At 44.5% G+C, this 24708-nt stretch overlaps 1 protein-coding gene across 5 annotated transcripts in view; it reads right to left on the bottom strand.

Moving 5' to 3' along the window:
• Nucleotides 1-24708, bottom strand: part of FAM53C (family with sequence similarity 53 member C) — a 115029-nt gene that overhangs the window by 4788 nt on the left and 85533 nt on the right. The gene's annotated exons all lie outside the window — the stretch shown is intronic.

Below are 24708 nucleotides of genomic sequence, written 5' to 3'. Positions count from 1 at the left end.
GAAAGCGGCCGCGCGCCTGGGACCGTGCCCGAGGTTCACTGGGCGGTGTTTACTTCAGTGAGACCACTCGGCTCACAACGACTGCAGCGGAGGGGAAAACCTAGGGACGAGTGCGGCGCCTAACACGTGAAATCGGGACGGGGCAGTAACAGGAATATCCGGAAGATCTGGTGGTTCTCCAGCGCTCTTACCGCGGCGGGCACTGTGGTCGCCCCGACGGCGCGACAACCCATAGCGGCACTACGATGGGAAGACCTCAAAACAAACAAGGATTCAATGCCCTTAGCGTGGACGTCCCGGGGACCCACTCTGAAGAGGAAGACGAAGTGCCTGAGACGAACAGGGACCTGACCTCCCACAAACCCACATTGTCCGACATCATGCAAGCAATAACGGCCACCAGAGAGGCGCTCAGCCTGCTAAAAGATGATCATCACAAACTTAAGGATAGAGTTTCCAGCAATGAGCAAGATAAGCTGCCTGACGGAAACTGTACACAAGAGGAATCGTTCCCTCGCTGCCCTGGAAGCTAAGGTGAAAACCCTGGAGATGCGAGCTGAGGACAGCGAAGGGAGGTCACGAAGAAACAATATCCGTGTTATTGGGGTACCCAAAAACACAGAAGGGTTAAACATGGTCCGTTATTTGGAGGATTGGCTCCGCTATGAGGTGGCTCCCTCGGGTTTGTCCCCCTTTTGCGCACTGGAGTGGGCTTACAGAGTCCCAGCCAAACCACCAAACCCAGGGGCTCCTCCCCCTCCCCCCCTGTGGCTCGACTACTGCACTTTCGAGACAGGGACCACATATTGCAAAGCGTCCGACAAAAGCAAGGCCAGCGCATCGATAATAACATCATGATTTTCCCAGACTTTACAAGAGAAGTACAGCAAAGCAGAGCATCCTTCACTGCTGTCAAGGCCAAGCTACACAAGTTACATCTGCCTTACTCCACGATATTCCCCGCTCGACTTCGGGTGGCAGACCCGGCGGGTGCTCGCTTCTTTAAAACTCCACAGGAAGCGTGGGACTGGCTTGACGCCAGCGGCTCAACAGATCATCAATGTCCCGGCTCCGGGGACCCCTCAGCAGGCCCCTGCACCCACAGAGTCAGACCTGGCGCCCCTTTGCCTAGGGAGCTTAGCCTTGAGCGCCGCAAGATGCTACAGACAGTGGTATCCCACAGCCAAAAAAGCCCTGGTTCTTCCCCAAGCGGCACCGGATACCGCTCTGACAGGTCGGAGACCTCGCCGGACCGCAGCGGGCACTTCACAGGTTATGCCCAAAACAGCTGACAACCTTATATGAGGACTGTGTTGTGTCCTCACCCATGGGGACTTCCAGAGTCCTGTCTTCGATGTACCTCTGGGGCGGTTTCTGGGCACCAGTGGCTTCCCCACTATGAACACTGAATAACTACCAGTCGATATGGGGATTGTTGGCTAGGTCAGATACGGGGGAGGCGGCCCTCTGGGGACTTCGACACGGCAGTTGTTAGGTGACCACCCCTACCACTATAACTGTTTTGTTCTAATAAGGTTTGGATGGGGATTCTTCGTTGGATACCTGCCCTAGGGAGGGGGAGTTGGGGTTGTTTCTACAGTTGGGATGGTTTATGTGGTTCCAGGTGTGTCACAGAAGCAGGTTAGGCTAGACGCCATCTTAAGTTCGCCTGATGTGCATGAGGGGATTGGTTGCAGTGAATACCTTACTAGGATGCTCTTTAATCCTAATCCGGTCTTGGTGCAGCTACAATGGTCACATGCTCGTCCCAAGATCCCCACCTGGCGTGTGCGGTCCGAGGCCTTAGATGACCCAGTTTCCCCACGCAGCGATAGGCTCTGCTATTACTACAAACTTTCAAGACAATGAGGGCACGGCTGCTTCTTCATTGGTGGAGTGGGACGCCTGTAAGGCTGTCCTCAGAGGGAAGTGCATATCTGAGATGGTTGGTGTTCGGAAGGTACTCCTTCAAGACATACAAAGAGATGACAAACGTTTGCACGCCCTGGAAAAAGACAGACCCGAAAACCCAGACAAGCAACGGGAGCTGCTTGTAACTCGGGATGCCGTGGCGACGCAGGTAGAACGGCTGCGCTTTTTCGATTACAAAACCTACATAACTCGGGCACATTCAGAGAGGGACAAGTCGGGAGCCCTCTTGGCTTGGTTGGCCAACCCAGCCACGAGGGTCGGTGATCTTGGAGCTCTGTGACCAAAATGGAGTGGCCAGATATGACCAGCAGGGCATCAATGACCTATTTTCAACGTATTATACTGAACTCTACAGGAGTCAGTTGTCCCCCCCCAGATGAGGCATTTCATGCATTTACGCAAGATGTAGAATTATCAACCTCAGATGACAACAACGCAGCCTCATTGGGGCGTGGGATTGAAATCGGGGAGGTATGGGGGGCTATCAAGAGTATAGCCCGCAACAAAACCACAGGCACTGATGGCCTTTTAATCGAACTTTACCTCACTACCTACCACCCGCTATCAATGCTAAATCTGGATTATAATATTTTAAGCAAAAGTTTAGCGACTGGGTTACTCCCCCACATGACCACCCTGGTTCATAAAGACCAGTCCGGGTTCATCCCCACTAGAAATACAGCGCTCAATGTCCGGGGGCTTATAAGAGTCCTGGAGGCGAACACTTATCACGCAAATGTTGCCACGATATTTGCAGTAGACATAGAAAAGCCTTTGACAGCCTGGAGTGGGCTTTTTTATTCCATGTGATGCAGACAATGGGGTTGGGCTCTGACTTCGTGAATTGGACGGCTCTTCTCTGCGCCGACTCCACTGCCAGAGTCAGAACCGGGCGCTTGCTTCGGATGCCTCCGCAGTGGGACGGGGCATGCAACAGGGGTGTCCCCTCTCCCCGCTGCTGTTTGCCCTGGCAATGGAGCCGCGGGCGGCTCAGGCCAGGTCGGGGAGAGCCTACCAGGGGCTGAATGTTCAGAGGCAAGTCCACCACATAGCATTATATGCTGACGACCTTTTACTTGTAATAGCTGACGCAGGATCTGAACTCCACGCTCTCAGCACAGTAGTGGGTTTGAAGGTGAATTGGTCGAAATCCTGCCTGTTCCCGGCACGTGGGGGTCACGTGGGCCCACAGAGTTCGGAAGGAGTGACTTGGGAAGACCGATGCCTACCCTATTTGGGTCCACGGATATACCACAGCCAGGAGGATATCCTAGAGGATAATATAGGAAAGGCTGTCAGGGGAGAAAAAACTAACTTTGAATTCTGGGGCTCCCTGCCGCTGTCTGTTGCGGGCCAGGTGGCACTGCTTAAAATGATAACCCTCCTGAGATTATTATATTACTTTGGGACCTTACCGGTCTGGATTCCGACAAGGTTCTTCAAGCAACTTGGTTCTATGATCTCGGCCTTCATATGAGGCACAGGCAGGCAACGGGTGGCGCTTAGTACACTGAGAGCAGAGGGTGACCTGGCGGTTCCTGATTATGAGACCTACTATCTGGCAGCGCAATTCCAGTGGCTAACGCAATGGGTAGCGGACGCCATCAGGGGGGATGACGGACACGGAGGGGATTAGGACCCTATCATTGCTGTTCTGTGTCGTCTTGTGGCTCCCGGTAAGTGCTGTGGCCCTCACCTTGGAACTTAACACAGCGCAGAAATGTTGGAACAGATATCTGCAACATGCCTCTATTAGATGCCCCTATGCCCCGGAAATACCACTGCTTATGTGTGGGGCCCTACTGCATGGAGGAAACTGGCGGAGGTTGAGGGCGTGGGCGGAGCAAGGACTAACTTGTAAGGGGGACCTTTATGAGGAGGGTGCCCTGATCCTGTTAATGATCTACAAGCCCGATAGGACCTACCTGGGGGAGACTTCAGAACAATATAAGGCCCTCACTGCAGTTATTAGAAAACACTGGGGCGAGGGGCTGACAGAGCCACAGACTTCTCAAGGCCGTCAATATGTAGTGATGGCAGCTGGCACATTTAAAGCAGTCACATGTCTGTACAGGCGCATGACACGAGAAACCCTACTTCCCCTGACTGAACTAAAGACCAAATGGGAAACGGACTTTGGCGAGGACATTCCAGACAAGGCCTGGGGGATGCTAGTGGAGAGAGCCTGGAAGAGCACTAGAAATGCACGATTCCAACTAGTGCACTTCCATATTTTGCACAGACCTTATCTTACCCCCGAAAAATTGCACAAGTATTTCCCAACCCATTCAGCGGCCTGCCCGAGATGTAATGTAGAGTGCAGGTTTCAAGCTTATGTTATGGGATTGCCCGTTCCTTGACAGTTATTGGGAAGAGATAGCGGCAGTACTCTTGGGCCTCCCTGACAGGGAGATTGAACCATCAATGGCGCACTGTATCTTACATTGGTTCCCACAGACGTCCAAGAATAAAATCACTAGTAAATTCATTGATCTGGGACTCCAACTGGCCAAGCGTAACATCACCGCCCACTGGAAGGCGAAATAAGGTCGCAACTTAGAGAGGTGGAAAGCAGAATTCATAACATGGGCGGAGAGTCAAGGAGTGATTAGGTTACAGATAGCACAGCGAACGGAGTGAAAAGGCCCTTGACCGGGCGAGAGCACGGGAAGCGCTGGTTGTTGCACTCAAAATAAACACCCCAAGAGGACGATGTTAATGCCCCCTTAGATGCTCCTGAGGAGCCTGCAATCTAACATGCAATTAGTCTCCTGATCCTCACAAGCTGTAACCTCGGGAACTGGGTTGCTTCTAGACAAATCTGTTGATCCAATGTAACCATAGCCATATCCTATCCCAACACATTACCTTGCTGCAGAGGCTGGCTTGCTGGCCTTTGAGACCTAGATCTGGTGACACCCCTGGATGGGTGGGAGGGTGGCGGGGGAAGGGGGGCTAGTACTCTGCCATTGAAGTCTATGTGCACTGAACTGACTGTATAATGTACCCGACAAGAAGGCATGATCATTCCATTTTGGCACATATGTTCAAATTTGACTGGATTGTAACTTTGTCTCCTAATGGAGAGGGGCACCCTGATCCTTCTGTTTTGTGCATATCAATGAAATATGTTTAAAAAACAAAATACGCAAGTCTTCAGGTATTACTGCTACACCTCAAAGTGAAACACTGGAGGTGGGTTAGCATATCTAACTGTATTGCAAACTATTCTGAAAGTAGGCATTTTCTTTGCAGCATACATTTTAATCACATGCTGTGAAGAGATCAACAAGTAGTATTTACATAAGTAGTGAGTTTGAGATAAAAGGATTCCTAAAATAATTTTAGTCAATGTAGTAATATTTGATTAAAACAGTATACAATAAAAGTTTCTTACTGGAACATACAGAAGTCTATTATGGTCGTCATTTGGATAGAGGGATTTAAGACTGAGCAATGCTACTGAACCTAAACGTATTTACAAGCTTGCAACTACAAGTTTGTTTTGCAATGTGTGCACATATTTAGGCCTTGCTGGGTGGGTATCTGATTGCTATTCAAATGTTAAGGGTAACAGTGGCTAGCACAGATCACTAAGGCAGTTGGCAGCTTTAATGGGATGTGTGAGGGTGCTTCTCAATAGTGACCATGCAGGAAGGATGGATATCTAGAGGGAGCAATAAGGACTTTGGGTGTCAAGAAGGTGAAAAACGGCAGTATGTAGAGAACGAGCAGGTGTGAAGTGTTATTAAATCAGAGAAAGTTTGGTGTGTCTGAACAGTAGATGGCTTTATGGGCTAGGTCAAGCATCTTATGTGCTCTATGGATAGCAAACCACCACCATATTCGGTTGCCATATGCTGAGATATATGATCTTCTCTTTAGGTTGAAGAGTCCTAGTGCCAAATCAAACTAGTTACTTACCTCAAACAATAGTTTGTAACCTGCATGCTTTCGCGTTAGTTCCACCACCTAATGGTTGGGTCTAGAGATTTCATTCAAAAACAAGTTTTACTCTTGGGGATTGCTCCGAGGCCGGGCCAGCAATACTAGCCAGGACGTGGAGCACAATTCCGTAATGCCAGCCTACATGATCACCATCTTTTGTTGCAGGATGCAAAATAATATTTAAGTACATGAATCAGGAAACTACTAAACCTGACTGGCTCACTTAAGACTAATGCTGCATCAGGGATTTTACAGTTTGAAATGTGAGAAGCCAACAGATCCTTAAGGAGGTTTACCTGGGAAGCAGTTAAAGAGAAGATAAAATTATTAAGAGTTATGGTGCAAATTCATTTTTTGCAGATTCTCAAGGTGAAAAGATGATGGGGTGTGGGTTGGTGGCAGCAGAAAAAACAGGAAAGTAATACACCTGTTTTTGAGAAGCCTACGCAAGACCAGGCACCATCCAAAGGCACATGGCTATCAGGCTGCTGGAGATACTTATTTGAAGCAGAGCCATAAGAACAGAATGACGGAACATTCAAATGTTAATCTACGTGGTAGGAGAAATAAGAGGAGAATAGGATGAGGTAGAGTGCAGAGAGAACAGGAGTGGTCCTAGGACATCCTTGGGGTACAGCAACAGGTAAGGAGAAGCCAAAGAAAGCGAAAAGTGTAATGGAAATTAAAGACAGGATCAAAAGTATATGAGAACTACATGCCATTCTCAGGGAAAAATCGGTTTGGTTTATATCAGTTATATGCTGAAATGGCTGATTAGTGCATTCATAGAACCACAGAAAAGATCAAGGTCTACCAAATACAGGATACCGTTAAGCAAGTATTTCATCTTCAATTTTAGAATGATTCTTCTTACGTTAGGATTCTTCGTGGTTGTATTTTAACAATTTTGCAGTATAGCAGTGCCTTGTTGATTCTCTACCTGCCTCATTAATCATGATACACCATTCTTGTGGTAAACCTAAATGCTGAAATGTTAAGATTTTCAAACTCTGAGGGATTATATGATAAACCTTCCCTTCCTGAGCGGTTCCATCTTTGTGTAGCGGTATTGCTATCAGTATAATGTTGCCAGGTGACACTAATTAGATGTGAGCGCCAAGTCTTACATGGCCAACTTGCTCATTCAAACGTGCTCTCAGGAAAGTCTTCTGTTACTGAAGGATGGGAAAGAATTTTTCATACTGACTGAAGCCCAGGTTTGTTAACACTATACAGCTGTTTGAATACTGATTTGACATTCCAGAAACTAAGTCCCCATCACAAACCAATCGTCCACATATGGGTACACATGGCAGGCTGAATGTCTTAGGTGTGCTGCTACCACTACTAAATATTTTGTGAACACAAAGATTATATCAAAAGAGAACTCTGGATTGATACTGAATATCTTTCATGTCAAACATGAGCAACTACTGATGTTCTGGATGCAGTTGTATGTAAAAGAGTTCCATCTTTTCAATCTATAGTTTCCAGAAAATCTTCCACTGCCAACAACGATATGGCTTTGCGGTGAGTGGTAATGTGAGCCTTTGCATATTCACAAATTACTTTACAAACCACAGATCCAATATACCTAAATGTCAAATCCCAGTTTGGTACTAGGAAGTAAACAAAACAAACTTCTGTGTTTTGAGGGATTTCTTGTTCTACTGCTTCCTTTAGCAATAGCTCTTTTGCTTCCTTTTTCAGCACCTGTTTATGATAGTTTTTGTAATTTGGGGTCTGGTTCCAAATTTGGAGGAATTGCTTGAAATTCTATGCAGACATTCTTCAACAAATTCACTACCCACTTTTCTGTTATGGACTTCCACTGATGTAATCATATTTATAGTTGCTTAGGTGTCTCTAAAGATGTGCCTTCTTGCTTTCCCCTTGACAATTATTATCACTGACATTTCTCTGCCCAGGCCTGGGATGAATAATTCTGTCTCAGTGACATGCTGTGCTGTTTAGCTATTGCATGAGTAGAGCTACTGTCTTGAGACTGCCGCATGCTTGGGGCTGCGGATCAGAAATTGCAGCGGACCAGGGAATCCCCTGTGTGACTCGAGGAGCTCAGGTGTGCAGGTCCGAAGCTGCAGCGGGCCTGGGCTGCATGCCCAGAAATCATCTTTGTGATGCCCTGAAGTGTGACCTGAATGCGGAGCTAAACAGAGCATTGTTGTCGCCAAGCGGTGGCTTCCGGCTGCTCAGCAAAGCACTTTTCGGCCAAGTTCAGTTTTCTTGTCACTCTGCTGGTGCAGAGCTGACTTTGGTTCCTGCTGCCAGTTACCACGGTTTGAGCTTGCGCCCAAGCAATGCAGGGAGACTGGACGCGGCTGGCGGGCTCCCTGCAAGTCGCCATTGAGTCTCGCAGCTACCTCACATTGCTGCACCGGTGACTCTTAACGGTACTTGAAGATTGTTGTGGATGAGGATGCCTACTGTGCTGCTTGCTGACTTCGACTGAGTTATGGACCAAGGCATCGGTTCCTCTCGCATGCCTGCCCCCATCCCATTGAGTCAATGCTAAAATGAAATGGCAAAAGAAAAATCTAATAAAAAGAGAGAAAGGGGGTAAGAGAGCAGAAAAGAGGAGCGTGGCGGTTAAGCTTGGACTGGGGCCACTTACTGGTTAATGTGGGTTGGTTTATATTAATAACTTTTTGCCTTGGCCAATTAGGTTGTTAGTTGAGCTGACTTTATCTTTGGGGTAGAGCCAGCCGAGCACTGAAGCGGCCCAGCTAGGCCTGTGATGTAGCTTGCTCTTCACCGCTTGCTCCCCTACTACAGGCCATAGTCCACCTAAGTCCTTCTATTCCCAGCAGGCCTGGTGCTTAACTATTTTTCATCTGCTTCTTTTCAACACGTCAGGATGACAGCTTGGAAGTTATGTTCACACAGACTGATTACTATGAGAGCATGATGCTCTCTCCTCTAATTCAGATACCTTGAACACCTCAACAATAGCTGAATCAAACGTCAAGTCACCTCAATCTCTTGTTCAGCAGTCATATGCCTCAAATGCTGTTAACTCGGGACCTGAGAAGCCCTGTAATTCTCATAACGAGGATGAACAAAAGTTACTTACCTGTAAACTGTGGTTCTCGAGTATTAGTTTCTTTCATAGATTCACAAGCTTGAATATTCCCCGTCGTCGAAGTGGGAGTCCCACGGTACATAACATAGCAATGTAGTAATAACATAAGCCAATATAGGCATAAAAGAAAGTAAAACCATAGAGTATTTATGGATAGACAACTTGTCCCTTCTATAACATATTACTGTCATTATGTTTTGGTCCAAATTGCAGCCAATCAGGCGTCCGCACCCTCTTCGAATGTTCTCCACAGAGGCTCAGGCCCTCAGATTTTCATAGCACAAGAGTGATATAGAGTCCAGTAGAAAAAAGAGCCTCTGAGGGGAGGAGGGTGGGTCGCATGGGAATCTATTAAAGACACCAATACTGGAGAACCACAGTTTATAGGTAAGTAACTTTTGTTCTCCTCCAATATTGGGGTGTCTTTCATAGATTCACATGCTTGAATAAGAGTAGTGAGCAGTGATATCAGAACAATACAAGGTACATAAGAATCGAAGCAACCACAATACACAGTTCAAAAAGACTATAGGTATATAAATATATATACATACACACACATATATACATACATATATATATATATATATATTCACTGAAAAGACCATAGGTTTCAGGGGTGTTATAGTTAGCTGGACTTTCCACTTGTACAAAACCATTGAAATTCCCCCGTTATAGTTAGTTCAGCTAACTATAACTCGCGCGCCCGCAATGCACTGCTGATGACGTCATATATTACATAACTCATGACATGGTCAGTGACATCACTCATGACATCACTGATGACATCTCAAATGACATCACTGATGACATCATCCTTGTGATAGAGTGGCAGACCTCCTCTCACCCTAATATAACCTTTGATACACACATTCAAAAATAGAGACTAACATTTTCAAAACAATGGACATACCAATACTAGTTACAACAACCTCTTCAGTGATTCTAAGATCCACATACACATCCACTCATTCACCAACAGTCCTATACAGTCACTCATACATGTACTCACTCATCATATGTACTCATACACCTATACATCCTGTTACACAATGCCACTCATCCATAGAGTTACTCACACACATAGTCACTCATGCTAATAAAGAATCAAACATACATTTACTTGCATATACAGTTATACACACACCACCACACTTACTTCTACGGAAACTTACACATACTTAGTCTTTTAAACAATCACTTATAGAAAAACATACTTATTCATACAGGAACTCTTTCAATCTCTCACTCTCACATATACTCACTTATATACACCAATAGTCACATATACTAGTTTAAAACATATGTAGTTACTCATAAAGACACTATTGAGACAGTCATTCACTCACTAACACACCCATACACACACTCATCCACCCATACAGTCCTGCACACATGCTGTCTTCAACACATACAGTGAGTCATTCATTCATGCACCTATGCACTACGTAATACCACCCACCGAACCATGCAGACACTCAGACTGATACTCAAAAAACCAACTAATAACCTATATAGACACCCATGTAGCTACTCACCAACCCATGCAGCCACTTATACACAAAGTGAGAGACTGATACAGATATTTACATATTTAAACATTACTCACTAAGCCATGTATTCACTATGATACACTTAATCAGTCAGTTACACAATCAATTTTTCAAAAACAAATCATCCATTTAGACACTTATATACCCATTTATTCTTCCATCGACCTTGAGATATACATATATAAAACATTTAATTTTCAAAAAAACACACATTCACTGGATGATGTCATCAGTGATGTCATTTGAGATGTCATCAGTGATGTCATGAGTGATGTCACTGACCATGTCATGAGTGATGTAATATATGACGTCATCAGCAGTGCATTGCGGGCGTGCGAGTTATAGTTAGCTGAACTAACTATAACGGGGGAATTTCAATGGTTTTGTACAAGTGAAAAGTCCAGCTAACTATAACACCCCTGAAACCTATGGTCTTTTCAGTGAATTTCTGAGGTTTTTTAAATGCTAATTCCTAACTATAACGTGCCTGAAACCTATGGTTTTTTCTGTGAATATATATATATATATATTCACTGAAAAAACCATAGGTTTCACACATGTTATAGTTAGCTGGACATTTTACTGATAAAAAACCAATGAAATTCCCCCGTTATAGTTACTGTAGGCAACTATAACTCACGCGACCGCAATCCTCTGCTGATGCTAATACTGTATTTAGACACTTATTTGCCCATATCTTCTTCCATTAAATTTTAGCTATACATATATTACAAATATTTTTTTTTCATAAAGACACATATGTCATCAGCAGAGGATTACGGTCGCGTGAGTTATAGTTGCCTACAGTAACTATAACGGGGGAATTTCATTGGTTTTTTATCAGTAAAATGTCCAGCTAACTATAACATGTGTGAAACCTATGGTTTTTTCAGTGAATTAGCAAGGTTTTTTAAATGCTATTTCCTAACTATAACGTGTGTGAAACCTATGGTTTTTTCAGTGAATTTGTACGGTTTTTTAAATGCTAAGTTACTTTACGCCATTTGTGGCGTGCGCGCCCACTTAACGCAGTTCGTTCCGTGCACGGTTTTTATCAACTTTAATAAGCCCTGTACATTTGGTGGCCTTCGGCCACCAAAAGCACAGGGGGTGAGGTCAATGTGGATAGTGTTTTTTTTATTTCGATTTTATAATTTCATGTTGCCAAAATTACGTTTTTTTTCTCTATTAATAAGCCCTGCACATTTGGTGGCCTGCGGCCACCAAAAGCACAGGGGGTGGGGTAAGTGTGGATAGTGTTTTTTTTATTTTTATTTTTTTACCGTAAGCGTACGGTAAGCTTACGGTAAGCGTACGGTAAGCGTACCCCGCGAAATTGCCGAAAAAAAAATAAAACCGTTTTTGCTCTTGGGGGATGTTTGGGGACTCCCTCAACATGACTATGTGGGAGGGAGTTGTCAAAACAGCCCCGTAACATGTTTTTGGCCATCATGTTTGATAAACAACACTCAGTGCGAGAGACAAAATGGCGGACGCCGCTTCCTGGTTTCGGCCGATTCGAATGTTTACTAAGATCTAAGAGCCAATCAGAATCGCGCTCGCGCACGCCACCGTAAGCTTACGGTAAGCGTACGGTAAGCGGGCTCAGATATATATATTGATTTAAAGGCTATTTTCTCAGAATCTACTGAACAGATTTACACCAAACCTACAAAAGGCACTTCCTTGACCTAGGGACTACCTCTCTGCCAAATTTCTAGTAATTCTGTTCAGCCGTTCGGGCTGTAGCTCGTTCTAAAGGTCCTATGGAAAAATGCATGGGAAAAACGCGTTTTGGGACCCCCCTTTTATCTCAGCCCCCGCTTGACGAATCCCCCCGAGACTTTCAGGGTAGGAGCGGAGCGTAGCGCCCCACCTATTTTGAGAAATTCGTGAGGATTCGTCGACCGGCGCCAAAGTTATTCAAAATAGAATGTTGAGGTTTTCCTATGGAAACGTGGTCCTAACTATACCTACCTACTGGCGACCGCCAGTAGGTAATATATATATATATATTCACTGAAAAAACCATAGGTTTCACACATGTTATAGTTAGCGGAAATTTTACTGATAAAAAACCAGTGAAATTCCCCCGTTATAGTTAGTGCAGGCAACTATAACTCACGCGACCGCAATCCTCTGCTGATGCTAATACTGTATTTAGACACTTATTTGCCCATGTCTTCTTCCATACATTTTTAGCTATACATATATTACAAATATTTTTTTTTCATAAAGACACATATGTCATCAGCAGAAGATTGCGGTCGCGTGAGTTATAGTTGCCTGCACTAACTATAACGGGGGAATTTCACTGGTTTTTTATCAGTAAAATTTCCGCTAACTATAACATGTGTGAAACCTATGGTTTTTTCAGTGAATTTGTACGTTTTTTTAAATGCTAAGTTACTTTACGCCATTCGTGGCGTGCGCGCCCACTTAACGCAGTTCGTTCCGTGCGCGCACGGTGCGCGTTCGCGCACCGCGTGCCCACGTTACGCTAGATGGGCCATGTACGCACGATGCACTTCGTGCACCGTGCGCACATGGAGGACATATGATGCACTTCGTTTTGAAAGGTAATATTTTAATTTTTCGTAATTTTTATAAGCCATGCACAAATGGTGCCCTTCGGGCACCATTTGCACACAGGGTGGAGAGAGTGTGGATAATTTTTTATTTTATTATTTTTGTTTAAAATATTATAGTTTATCACACCTCTTATAAGCCATGCACAATTAGTAGCCTGCGGCCACCAATTGCACACGGGGTGGGGAGAGTGTGGATAGTTTTTTTTTTTTTATAATTTTTTACCGTACGCGTACGGTAAGCGTAATCGGCGAAATTAGCGAAAAAAAAAAAATTCCGTTTTTGGCCTTGGGGGACTCCCTCAACATGGCTATGTGTGTGGGAGCTGTCTAAACAGCCCCTTTACATGTTTTTTGGCTTTATTTTAAAACCTAACTCTCAGTGCGAGAGAGAAAATGGCGGCCGCCGCTTCCTGGTTTCGGCCGATTCGAATGTTTACTAAGATCCAAGAGCCAATCAGAATCGCGCTCGCGCACGCCACCGTACGCGTACGGTAAGCGTACCGTAAGCGCACCGTAAGCTGGCTCAGATATATATATTGATTTAAAGGCTATTTTCTCAGAATCTACTGAACAGATTTATACCAAACGTACAAAAGGCACTTCCTTGACCTGAGGACTACCTCTCTGCCAAATTTCTAGTAATTCTGTTCAGCCGTTCGGGCTGTAGCCCTGTCTAAAGGTCCTATGGAAAAATGCATGGGAAAAACGCGTTTTGGGACCCCCCTTTTATCTCAGCCCCCGCTTGACGAATCCCCCCGAGACTTTCAGGGTAGGAGCGGAGCGTAGCGCCCCACCTATTTTGAAAAATTTGCGAGGATTCGTCGACCGGCGCCAAAGTTATTCAAAATAGAATGTTGAGGATTTCCTATGGAAACGTGGTCCTAACTATAACTACCTACTGGCGACCGCCAGTAGGTAATATATATATTCACCACTTAACCTCACACACGCAAGGATGTCGACGCCGTGTCTTTGAAGAAAAATCTGTTTAATTGTTGGCTGTTGTAAACAATACAACAGCCTACAATTAAACAGATTTTTCTTCAAAGACACGGCATTGACATCCTTACATGTGTGAGGTTAAGTGGTGAATAGGTGTGGACCGTGCTTGGGTGGCCTGGAACGCTGACGCACCCTCTGATTTGGAGAAGCGGTGGAATACTCAAGTATCGTGTGGAGATATATATATATATATTCAATGAAAAAACCATAGGTTTCACACGTTATAGTTAGCTGGAAATTTTACTGATAAAAAACCAATGAAATTCCCCCGTTATAGTTACTGTAGGCAACTATAACTCACGCGACCGCAATCCTCTGCTGATGCTAATACTGTATTTAGACACTTATTTGCCCATGTCTTCTTCCATTAAATTTTAGCTATACATATTTTACAAATTTTTTTTTTTCATAAAGACACATATGTCATCACCAGAGGATTACGGTCGCGTGAGTTATAGTTGCCTACAGTAACTATAACGGGGGAATTTCATTGGTTTTTTATCAGTAAAATTTCCAGCTAACTATAACATGTGTGAAACCTATGGTTTTTTCATTGAATTAGCAAGGTTTTTTAAATGCTAATTCCTAACTATAACGTGTGTGAAACCTATGGTTTTTTCAGTGAATTTGTACGGTTTTTTTAAATGCTAAGTTACTTTACGCCATTCGTGGCGTGCGCGCACGGTGCGCTTCGCGCACCGTGCGCGCACAGTGAGCACGCGGTGCGCTTCGCGCACCGCGCGCCCACTTTACGCAGTTAGTGCCGTACACGCAAGGTGGGCACGCAGTGCGCTACGCGCGCCGCGTGCCCACGTTACGCACCGTGCGCACATGGAGGACATATTATGCGCTTCCCTGTGATAGGTAATCTGTTAAATTTAATTTGTAAGTGATGACATAATATGCCATGCACAGAGAGTGTTTTTTTTTTTTATTAAAATTTTTAGCGTAAGCGCACCGTACGCGTACGGTAAGCGTAATCGGCGAAATTTTCAAAAAATAAAAATTTACCGTTTTTGGCCTTGGGGGATCTTTGAGGACTCAACTAACATGGCTATGTGCATGGGCGCTGTCTAAACAGCCCCTTTATATGTTTTTTGCCTTTGTTTACAGCCCCCCCCCCCCCTCAGAGTGCAAGAGAGAAAATGGCGGCCGCCGCTTCCTGGTTTCGGCCGATTCGAATGTTTACTAAGATCTAACAGCCAATCAGAATCGCGCTCGTGCACGCCACCGTACGCGTACGGTAAGCTTACGGTAAGCGTACCGTAAGCTGGCTCAGATATATATATTGATTTAAAGGCTATTTTCTCAGAATCTACTGAACAGATTTACACCAAACCTACAAAAGGCACTTCCTTGACCTGAGGACTACCTCTCTGCCAAATTTCTAGTAATTCTGTTCAGCCGTTCGGGCTGTAGCCCTGTCTAAAGGTCCTATGGAAAAATGCATGGGAAAAACGCGTTTTGGGACCCCCTTTTATCTCAGCCCCCGCTTGACGAATCCCCCCGAGACTTTCAGGGTAGGAGCGGAGCGTAGCGCCCCACCTATTTTGAGAAATTCGCGAGGATTCGTCGACCGGCGCCAAAGTTATTCAAAATAGAATGTTGCGGATTTCCTATGGAAACAGGGTCCTAACTATAACTACCTACTGGCGACCGCCAGTAGTTAATTATATATAGATATATATAAACAACAAAAGTACCTTTTATACAGCAGGAGGGAAGCATCAGAGGCTCACCTTATTTAAAAAGATTACGAAGGACTGCCTGTCCCACAGCTGTGTCAGTGTTGTCAGCAGCATCCAGACAGTAGTGCCTTGTAAAGGTGTGTCTGCTGGACCATGTTGCAGCTCTGCAGAGGTGTTGAAGAGGCACCCCAGCAAATAGCGCAGTGGAAGAGGAAACCTTCCTGGTAGAATGTGCTCGAACAGTTGCCGTAAGTGGTTTTCCAGCTTATTGATGGCAAAAGGCAATAGCAGTAGATATCAAGCGTGCTATTGTTTGTTTGGTGACCGGATGACCCTTTCGCATCCGTCCGTAGGCCACAAAACGTTGGTCATTTTTACGATTAGTAGCAGTTTTTTTAAGGTAACATTTCAGACCTCTCTTGACGTCTAAAGAATGAAGCGTCTTCTCTGCAGGAGTTTGAGGATTAGGGAAAAATGTTTTTAAAATAACTGGTTCATTGAGGTGGAAATCCGATGGCACCTTGGGGATAACGGTCGGATTGGTGCGGAGCAAGAGCATAGTCTTTGGTAAATAGAAGAAAAGGCGGTTTAGTAGTAAACGCCTGTAAGTCACTGACCCGGCGAGAGGAAGTAAGAGCAAGGAGTAGAGAAGTCTTCCAAGTAACGTATTTGAGATCGACCTTATGGATTGTCTCAAACGGGGGGGTTTCATGATCTGTGCCAATACAATGTTCAAATGCCGAGGTGGTCGATGAATTGGAGGAAACATTAAAAAACGACCCCTGAAAAATTGTTGAATTACTCTCGGCGAGTAAAGCGAGTTGGAGCCATCTTGACGGAACCGTGAGCTTGCTGCTAGAAAAACTTTAAGGGTAGAGTACAAGAGGCCTGATTTTGCCAGGTGTAAAAAGAAAGGCAAGAGTTGTTCGGGCTTGGAATGGATAGGATGCACTTGAGCTTCATTGCACCATAGACAGAATCTTTTCCATTTGAGTTTATATGTTTTCACAGTTGAAGGTGCTCTAGCCTTAGCCAAGAACTCTCTACAGTCTAAAGGAATGTCCAAATTTACAAGTTCATAGTGCTCAGGTTCCAAGCCGCTAAACGTAGAGATGTTGGATCAGGATGACAAATTTGGCCGTGTTCCATGGTCAGAAGATTTGGAAGATGGCGAAGAATGATCGGGTCGCACTGAGTCAGGAGCAGGAGTTCCGTGAACCAGATCTGTTGAGGCCACCGGTAGGCTATTAGAATAATGTGACAGGGTTCTTTCCTCATTTTCCGCAGAACTTTTGGGACTAGAGGTATTGGCGTAGGCATATATTTTTGACCAGTACATCAAAAAGGCATTCCCGCATGACTTTGGTTGGGGAAGCCAACTTGCGTAGAACAGGCATTTGCGGTTCAGATGTGTTGCAAACAGATCCAGATTCGGGGGACCCCATAACCGAAAAATGTGATCCAGAGTGGGTTGATGTAATTCCTACTCGTGATTGGTCGTGGATGATCTGCTTAGGGAATCTGCAAGATTGTTCGACGCTCCCGGAACATGCACTGCTGTGAGGACGATGTGATGGTGAATCGCCCAATCCCAAATTTGTTGAGCCTGAAGGGACAGCAAGACGGACCTTGTGCCTCCCTGTTTGTTGATGTAGTGCATGCACGTTGTGTTGTCCGTTCGGATCAACACTGAGGCTCCTCGTATGATGCTGCAAAAAGCTTTCAGAGCCAGAAAAATGGCCAGTAACTCCAGCAGGTTGATGTGCCATGTCTTTTGTTGAACGTTCCACTTGCCTTTTACAGTTAGTCCTTGCAAGTGCGCGCCCCAACCCTCGAGAGACACGTCTGTCGTGAGAGTGAAATTTGGAGTGTCCACTAGGAATGGACGTCCTGAGGAGACATTTTCTACGAGAGTCCACCACAAAAGAGCTTGTTTTAGTCGAGGTGTGACTTTGACTATATCGCTGAAAGACCCCGAGACTTGAGCCCATTGTCTGTCCAATTCCTCCTGGATAGGTCTCATTTTCAGGCGGCAGTGAGGGACTAGAGGAATGCAGGAGGACAACATTCCTAGGAAAGATTTCAACTGTCGGACAGAAACAGACTCTTTTAGATGGATGGAAGTTGCTAGATTGCGAAGGTGTAGACGTCTTTCGTGCGACACAAAAGCTTTTGCTTGCTTGGTGTCTAGAATGGCTCCCAAGAACAGTCTGTTTTGAGCTGGGAGAAATTGAGACTTGTCCATGTTGAATGTGAGGCTCAGAGATTGGAAGAGGGACAGATGCCTGTTCGAACGACTTTGCCTTCAGCAGGCAGTCGTCTAAGTATGGAACGATTTGCACTCCTTGTAGGCGAAGGTAAGCTGCCATCGGTGCAAGGACTTTTGTAAACACTCGGGGAGCGGAACGAAGGCCGAATGGAAGAACTTTAAATTGAAAGTCTTTTCCGGCTACTTTGAATCTGAGAAATTCTGTGTCTCGGCAGTATGGGAAGATCAAAATAAGCATCTTGAAGATCTAAAGTTGTCATACTCTCCTTGGGTTAGAAAAGGAAGTACTTCTTGAAGGGACAACATGCGAAAAGTTTGTTTTTGATGTATTTGTTCAGGTCACGTAGGTCCAAGATGGGGCGCCATTCTCCCGACTTTTTCTGTATGAGGAAGAACCTTGAATAAAAGCCCCTGCCCGTCTAGTTTTGGCACCACTTCGATCGCGCCCTTTCTTAATAAAATTTTTAGTTGATTTAAAAGTTCCTTTAGGTGAGCAGGAGGGGGACCTTTTGGTGGAGAATTGGGAGGAATCTTTACAAATTCCAATGCGTGTCCCCTGCACACAATATCCAGAACCCATTGATCGGTAGTAATTAGTGACCATTTTGAGTAGCAGTAGGAGATCCGACCTCCAACTCTCGAAAAACCGGGAGGACTCTGGGACGGTGAATGAGGAGTCATTGTTTTTGGAGGAATACTTTCCTCTGTAAGAGGATTTACCTCTGTATTGTCTGTAGATTGAAGAATGCTGTTGTCTATCCAGCCCTGACGCCTGAGGACTGCTGCACCAGCCAAAAGACGGAAACCAGTGGAAGACACATCAATAGCACAATCAATCAGTTCCGAGGAAATTCTTTCTCCCTCTTGAAGAATTTTTAATGCCTCTGCTTTAGACGCCTCTGGTATTAGATCTACAAGTGATGATATGTCAGACCACATTTGGCAGTCGTAACAGCCCAAGATAGCTAAAGAATTGGCCGCACGAACTGTAGATGCCGCCATAGTGAAAAACGTCTTGCCAATACCACCAAGGCGTCTACCCTCTCGGTCTGGCGGTGCAGATAATGGAGACAATGGGTTTCTGGTTCGACGCTGTGCAGCCTGAGTAATAATGGAATCAGGCTTTGGTTGCGAAATGAGACAAGCAGGTGATTTTGCAGGGGCTTTGTATTTCTTATCCAGCCTCGGTAGAACAGCTGGAATAGAATTATGATTTTGTATGAGCTTGAGGCCTTCTTGCCAAATAAAATCAATAATGGGAATAGAACCGATTTGTTTTTGAGGCGGATCTTTAACATCATACAGGAAACAATCTTCCTCTCTGGTGGTCATAGGAAGGTGGAATCTTTTTGCTGCTCTTTCCATGAGTAAATGAAAACCACCAATGTCGACTGGTGGAGAATCCAGAGGAGCTGGAGCAGCAGGAAACTGTGTTTGAATTTGATAGTTGTCCCATTCAGAAAGAAGGGATCCGTCATCCAGTTCACCTTCTTCCTTGTCACCTTCATCATCATTCTCGTCGTCATTGTCCTCCTCTATGATTTGAGGAACATCATGATGTTGAATTCTGGTCACCGACGTAGGTGTGGCAACTGATTCTCTAGTAGGAAGAGGTTGTGGAGGTACTTGCAGCGTTAGGGAAGGCTGTACGGAACGTGGAAAACGGCGGTAGTAATCATCCAACATGAACTGGAGGTTGGAAATACGACTTAAAGGCATCTGTGCCATAGGAAGTTCCTGCGCAGGTTGTGTGTCACAAGTAGAAAAATCTTCCTCTTGTAGGTCATCATCATCAGAGTCCTGACATTTTATAAGAAGTGCAGAGGGACTGCGAGCAGCCCGAAATCTGTCATCCTCAAACGAAAATAATTCAGCTGGAGGTTGAGAAGGAGCTTGAATTGGCATTAGGGTATCCAAAGAGGAATGTCGCCGTTGAAGCAAAGAGCTTGAAGTCTTCAATGGTACTAGATCCATGGATACAGTTGTAGCAGTTATCGTAGACGATAAACGTCGTTGAGACACCGTCGACGATGACGCCACCGTCGACGACAAAGCCACAGTCGTCGACCAATGCTTTTTCCTAGGTTTGCTTGCCGTCGTCTATGAAGTCAAAGGCATTGTAGACGAAATAGGTCTCACCTTAACAGATACCAACGTCGACGGTGAAGATACCGATGACAGGATCATAGTTATCTTCATAGACACAGAAGTTTAAGTCGTCGACGTAGACGCAACGACAGCAGCTCTCGTCGACGGAGGAAGCGATGATGAGCTTGTTGACGAGATAGGCAGTTTTTGAGGTAAAAACTGCGCCGATGGAGTCTCTGACGCCTGAGAATCAGATCTCGGGGCGTAAAAGGTGCAGAAAGACTCAGAGGGGAAGAAATCACCCCTTTTGAAGTTGAAGGTTGGATAGTAGGCTTATCCACATGATGTTTCTTCACCACTTTAGGTTTTGGAGAAACCTTTTGATAGTCACTGGTCCTTTTCAAGGATGAAGATGTTTTGATTGATGACACCCTCTCCACATCTGAGAGAGGGTTCTCTGAAGTCTTCAACTTCTCTAGCCACAGAAGGAGACGCCCTTCTCTGTCCTTTAGAGTTTTCTGAGAGAAGGTCCTACATATCTTACAATCCTTTACCTGATGTTCAGGATATAGGCAATAGATGCATTAATTATGATGGTCTTCAGAATGAAGTCTGTTTACCACAGTTTCCACAAGGTGTGAAGAGGGATTTTTTGGTAGTAGACATCATAAAGCTATGAAATCATCGGCACCAGTTTGCCCCTGCCAGTCTGGACACACACCACGGAGCTAACGTTCGCTACAATAAGTAAGCTTTCTCTTAAGTTCCTCCATTTGGCACACGCAGATAGTGATTTAGAGCCCTGTTAGATCTCGAGCTTCCAGATAAACAGATTCCTTGTATTCCCTTTCATGTTTTGGCATGGCACATTGCTTGCCTATCGATTTTCATTTCCATCAAGCACACCGCTTTTTCTGAACGTACTATGATAGTTATTATACGCTTGTAACAACATGCGTTATTCTGTTAAGTGCAAGTTTCTTTAGCACACCTATTTTTAATGCCACAAGTGAACCGGTTGATCCGGAAGTGCTCGTATAGCCTGCAAACCCGCATCCAGCGTTACTAATAATTAGAGGATTTATATTATGGTGGCAGTTCCACTTTTAGTTTTCCTTCCTTGACGTGCTTGGATAGCTTCGAAGTGCCTTCACGAACATGCGCTTTCCAGTTGAAACTGTTTTGTACTGCCCCAGCACGCTCTCTCCTGAAGTGCTCTAACAGTTTTCTTAGCTCATATACAGTGCCACTAACAGGCGCATTTGTACTTAGACGAGCGGCAGATTCATTCACAGATTCCTTGCAGTAACTCTTACTGTGATATTGTCTTTACATTTAAGTGTGTCCACTTGACAGACACATAAGTTACGGTTTGCCAGCCCATCCATGCTGCCATGGGCAAGAACGCCTGTCTTTCACCTGGGCTAGAGTGCATTTTTGCAGTGTTCAACTAACACTACCTAGCTTGTAAAAATATGTAGCAGTCATTTTAGGTTTGTCTCTGTTTGTGTAGCCTATGTCTGTCTTTCTTGTGTTGTTTTGAATTTGACGCCACCACCTCTCATACAGGTTTGTTGAAGCGTGTACCTACGGCTTAATACAGCCCCGAACAGAAGAGGTAACATGTTCACCTGAATGTGGTGAGTACCCATTCTCTGGTGTGCCACAATAGAATATTTAAGTGACACGCAAGTGGAGTCTAGCTTACTTCATCACTGACTGGATGTAAGAGGACCCAAGATTGATGTTTCTTTATCTCTTTCTGACTTTTCTGTCTAGGTCCCATCGGTGAAGCGAACTGGACACAACTCCTGGTTCAGTATAAAATACAGAGGCACCACTGTTTTCTATCTACATTCATTATATTTTTGTCACACTTCACTCATGTTGCAGTAGCTATAGTTCCAACTGATCCTGATGAAATCCTGAGGGCTGAAACATGTCGATCACCTATATGCGCTACCTCGAATGGTGGTTAGTGGCATAGACCAGCTTATTGCTTTTTAATCCTGTCTCAAGGTAGCTTAATAAAATTTGCTACTGGCTACCCCTGCAGGCAGTTTTAAACTCACCTACACTTTAGCACTGCACTCCTTTTTGTATGTTTTCCTACATACACTAGGCTCACATAGAGTTTTAGTACAACCCAATTGCCTATATTCAAAACATCCCTGAGCTCCTCCCTCGTAGAGAGGGGGTTGTAGCCCGTGTAAGGACTAGGTCCTGACGCGAGGAGGCCCCCTATGATGAAGCATAACACCATTGGTGTGTGAGGGGAACCGTCCCAACAAGGGATACTCCCTCTGTTCAATCTTTGGTATCCTGAAACGTACATTCCTTTCGGTCATTGTTGCAGGATCCGTGGGCCAGTTGTGTGGCATTTGTGAAATTTAGGGAGTGCGCACACGAGGGTCCTTAAAACTCCTACAGAACCTACTTGGGTGTGTACTTCATTTGCTATACAATCTGCCAAATGAAATGTTTCGTTTAAGTTTTTAACTTTTTTAAATGTTTCTTAAAACTACATTGATATTTATCATATAGAACCTTTGACCTTGATCTGTTAATATGATTGTCTTGGAAAAAGCTAATTTTATCATAAGTTTTAATATTGTTTATCCTTATGAATTTGTATAATTCTATTCCGTATGAGTTCCAAAACATGAAATAAAATCTTGTCACTTACTTGACCCTTGAAAGAATGCTGAATCACCTGTACCTTGCAGTCTTCATTGTCCTCTTTTTGCAATGGAAGGTGTCTTTTTACTAGACCCTTGCTCGTAATGCCCCATATAATGGTGGTAAGCTTTTTCATCTCCTCTAATGTTAAATCAACTGCACAGCTTATGCGTTTTCTTGTAAAAGGGGTATGTATATAAATGAAATCGAACTTGTGTATTTTTGAAACACCAAGACACTTTACCATACATATTTGCATAAAAGTTCCTGTGGGCAAGTTTTGAGTTTCTCTAGCAACAAATCATGGTACATCTAAAGATGTGTTGAAAATGGTCTTTCCCTCTTCAACTACAACTCTGCCCTTCTGCTGAGCTACTAGTTTGATGCTGAAATAAATCCTCCATCTCTTCCCACTGTCGGGGACCATACTTTTTTAGGAACGTATTGAATTATCAATGTTTCACTGTGTGGCCACTGAGCTTTCAATATTCCTTCCCACCTAATTCTGTTGTTGTAGAAGGGTGTGGCCATCTTTTATTCTTGTTTTAAGCCTTTGTCTTCTTTGAGTCTGTCTTAATTCTTACAGGCCTTGGGACCCTAAAAGACAATAAAGCTTCCTGGAAAGACGGTTACCTTTAAATTAATTGAGCTGAGCTAAGTTGGTGGTATTATTAGGCAATTTAACATGACCAGCATTCAACCTAAAACCATTTTTTTTATAGTAGGTAAGACAGTATTTGGCTAGTTCTACTCTTCTCTAAAACCCCCCCTTCCCCAACAGGGGTGATAGCACTACTTAATGTGCACAGCATGCGATTCTAGAAGAGATTCTCATGGAAAAAAAAGGAGTGGAATTAGAGCTAGCATAAATATACAATGCAAAATGGAGGATAGGTTTGAAGGCACAGTGAAATTCTGTTAGGACGTCATAGGGAGTTCATACGGACTCCATCTTTGGTCGACACCCACTGTAAAAAAGTTAGATGATTATAGATAGCCATCTGGATCCAACCATTAGATGATGGAATAATACACTTAGAAGAGGTTTGAAAAAACACAAGTGTCTTACTCCTGTTGGCAAAATATGTTTTTGGGACAGCACACAAGAGGATGAGCCCACAGTGAGCACCTTGGAGGTGAACAAAGACTATTAGTGGGTCAAGCAAGGGATCCACAGGCTGCAGTCCCTCTCCAACAGTTTTTCAACAAGTGTGTAGTAAATCAGGGCTTGGATCACAAAGGATGTCTGAGTCCTTAGAAAGCATCAGAATTGCCATGGTTCAACCAAAGTGAACCAAATGAAAAAGCTACTTACCCTCTGAAATAATTTTTCTGGTGGAGACTTTAACCGCAGATTCCTCAACTTGTGAATATTGTCCAAGTATGAGTGAGGAGCAGAGCAGCATATAAGCACCAATCATGCATGCAGACATCAGAAGCTGTTTGTGCCCTCAGACGCACAGTCCATTAGCTGACTTGCATGACTAGTGTGCGGATCTCTACTTTTTTAGATGTGAAAAGAGTCCAGTACACCAATCGGGAAGGCGGGGGAGTCAGTGAGAAATCTGAGGAAAAAATAGAGTATCCACAAGAAGGATAATGTTACTTACCCAGTAAGCATCTGTTCTTGGTGTGTGCTGTAGATTCACATGCTTTGCATACTCCTGCCATCTAGTGTTTGGTCCGGATGTTTGCACTTTGTTTTTCTTTGAAGAAGTCTTTCGAGTCACGAGGTAGGGGACTCCTCCTTTTGGTGATAGTGCGCATGGGCATCAACTCCAATGTTAGACTGTTTTCCCGCAGAGGGCGAGAATGGAGTTAGTAAGAGTAGAATAGAGATGTCCATGCGTATGTATAT

The sequence above is a fragment of the Triturus cristatus genome, chromosome 7, assembly GCF_964204655.1.
Source record: "Triturus cristatus chromosome 7, aTriCri1.1, whole genome shotgun sequence".
In the NCBI taxonomy this organism is placed as follows: Eukaryota; Metazoa; Chordata; class Amphibia; order Caudata; family Salamandridae; genus Triturus; species Triturus cristatus.
This window is presented reverse-complemented; position numbering and strand designations above follow the sequence as displayed.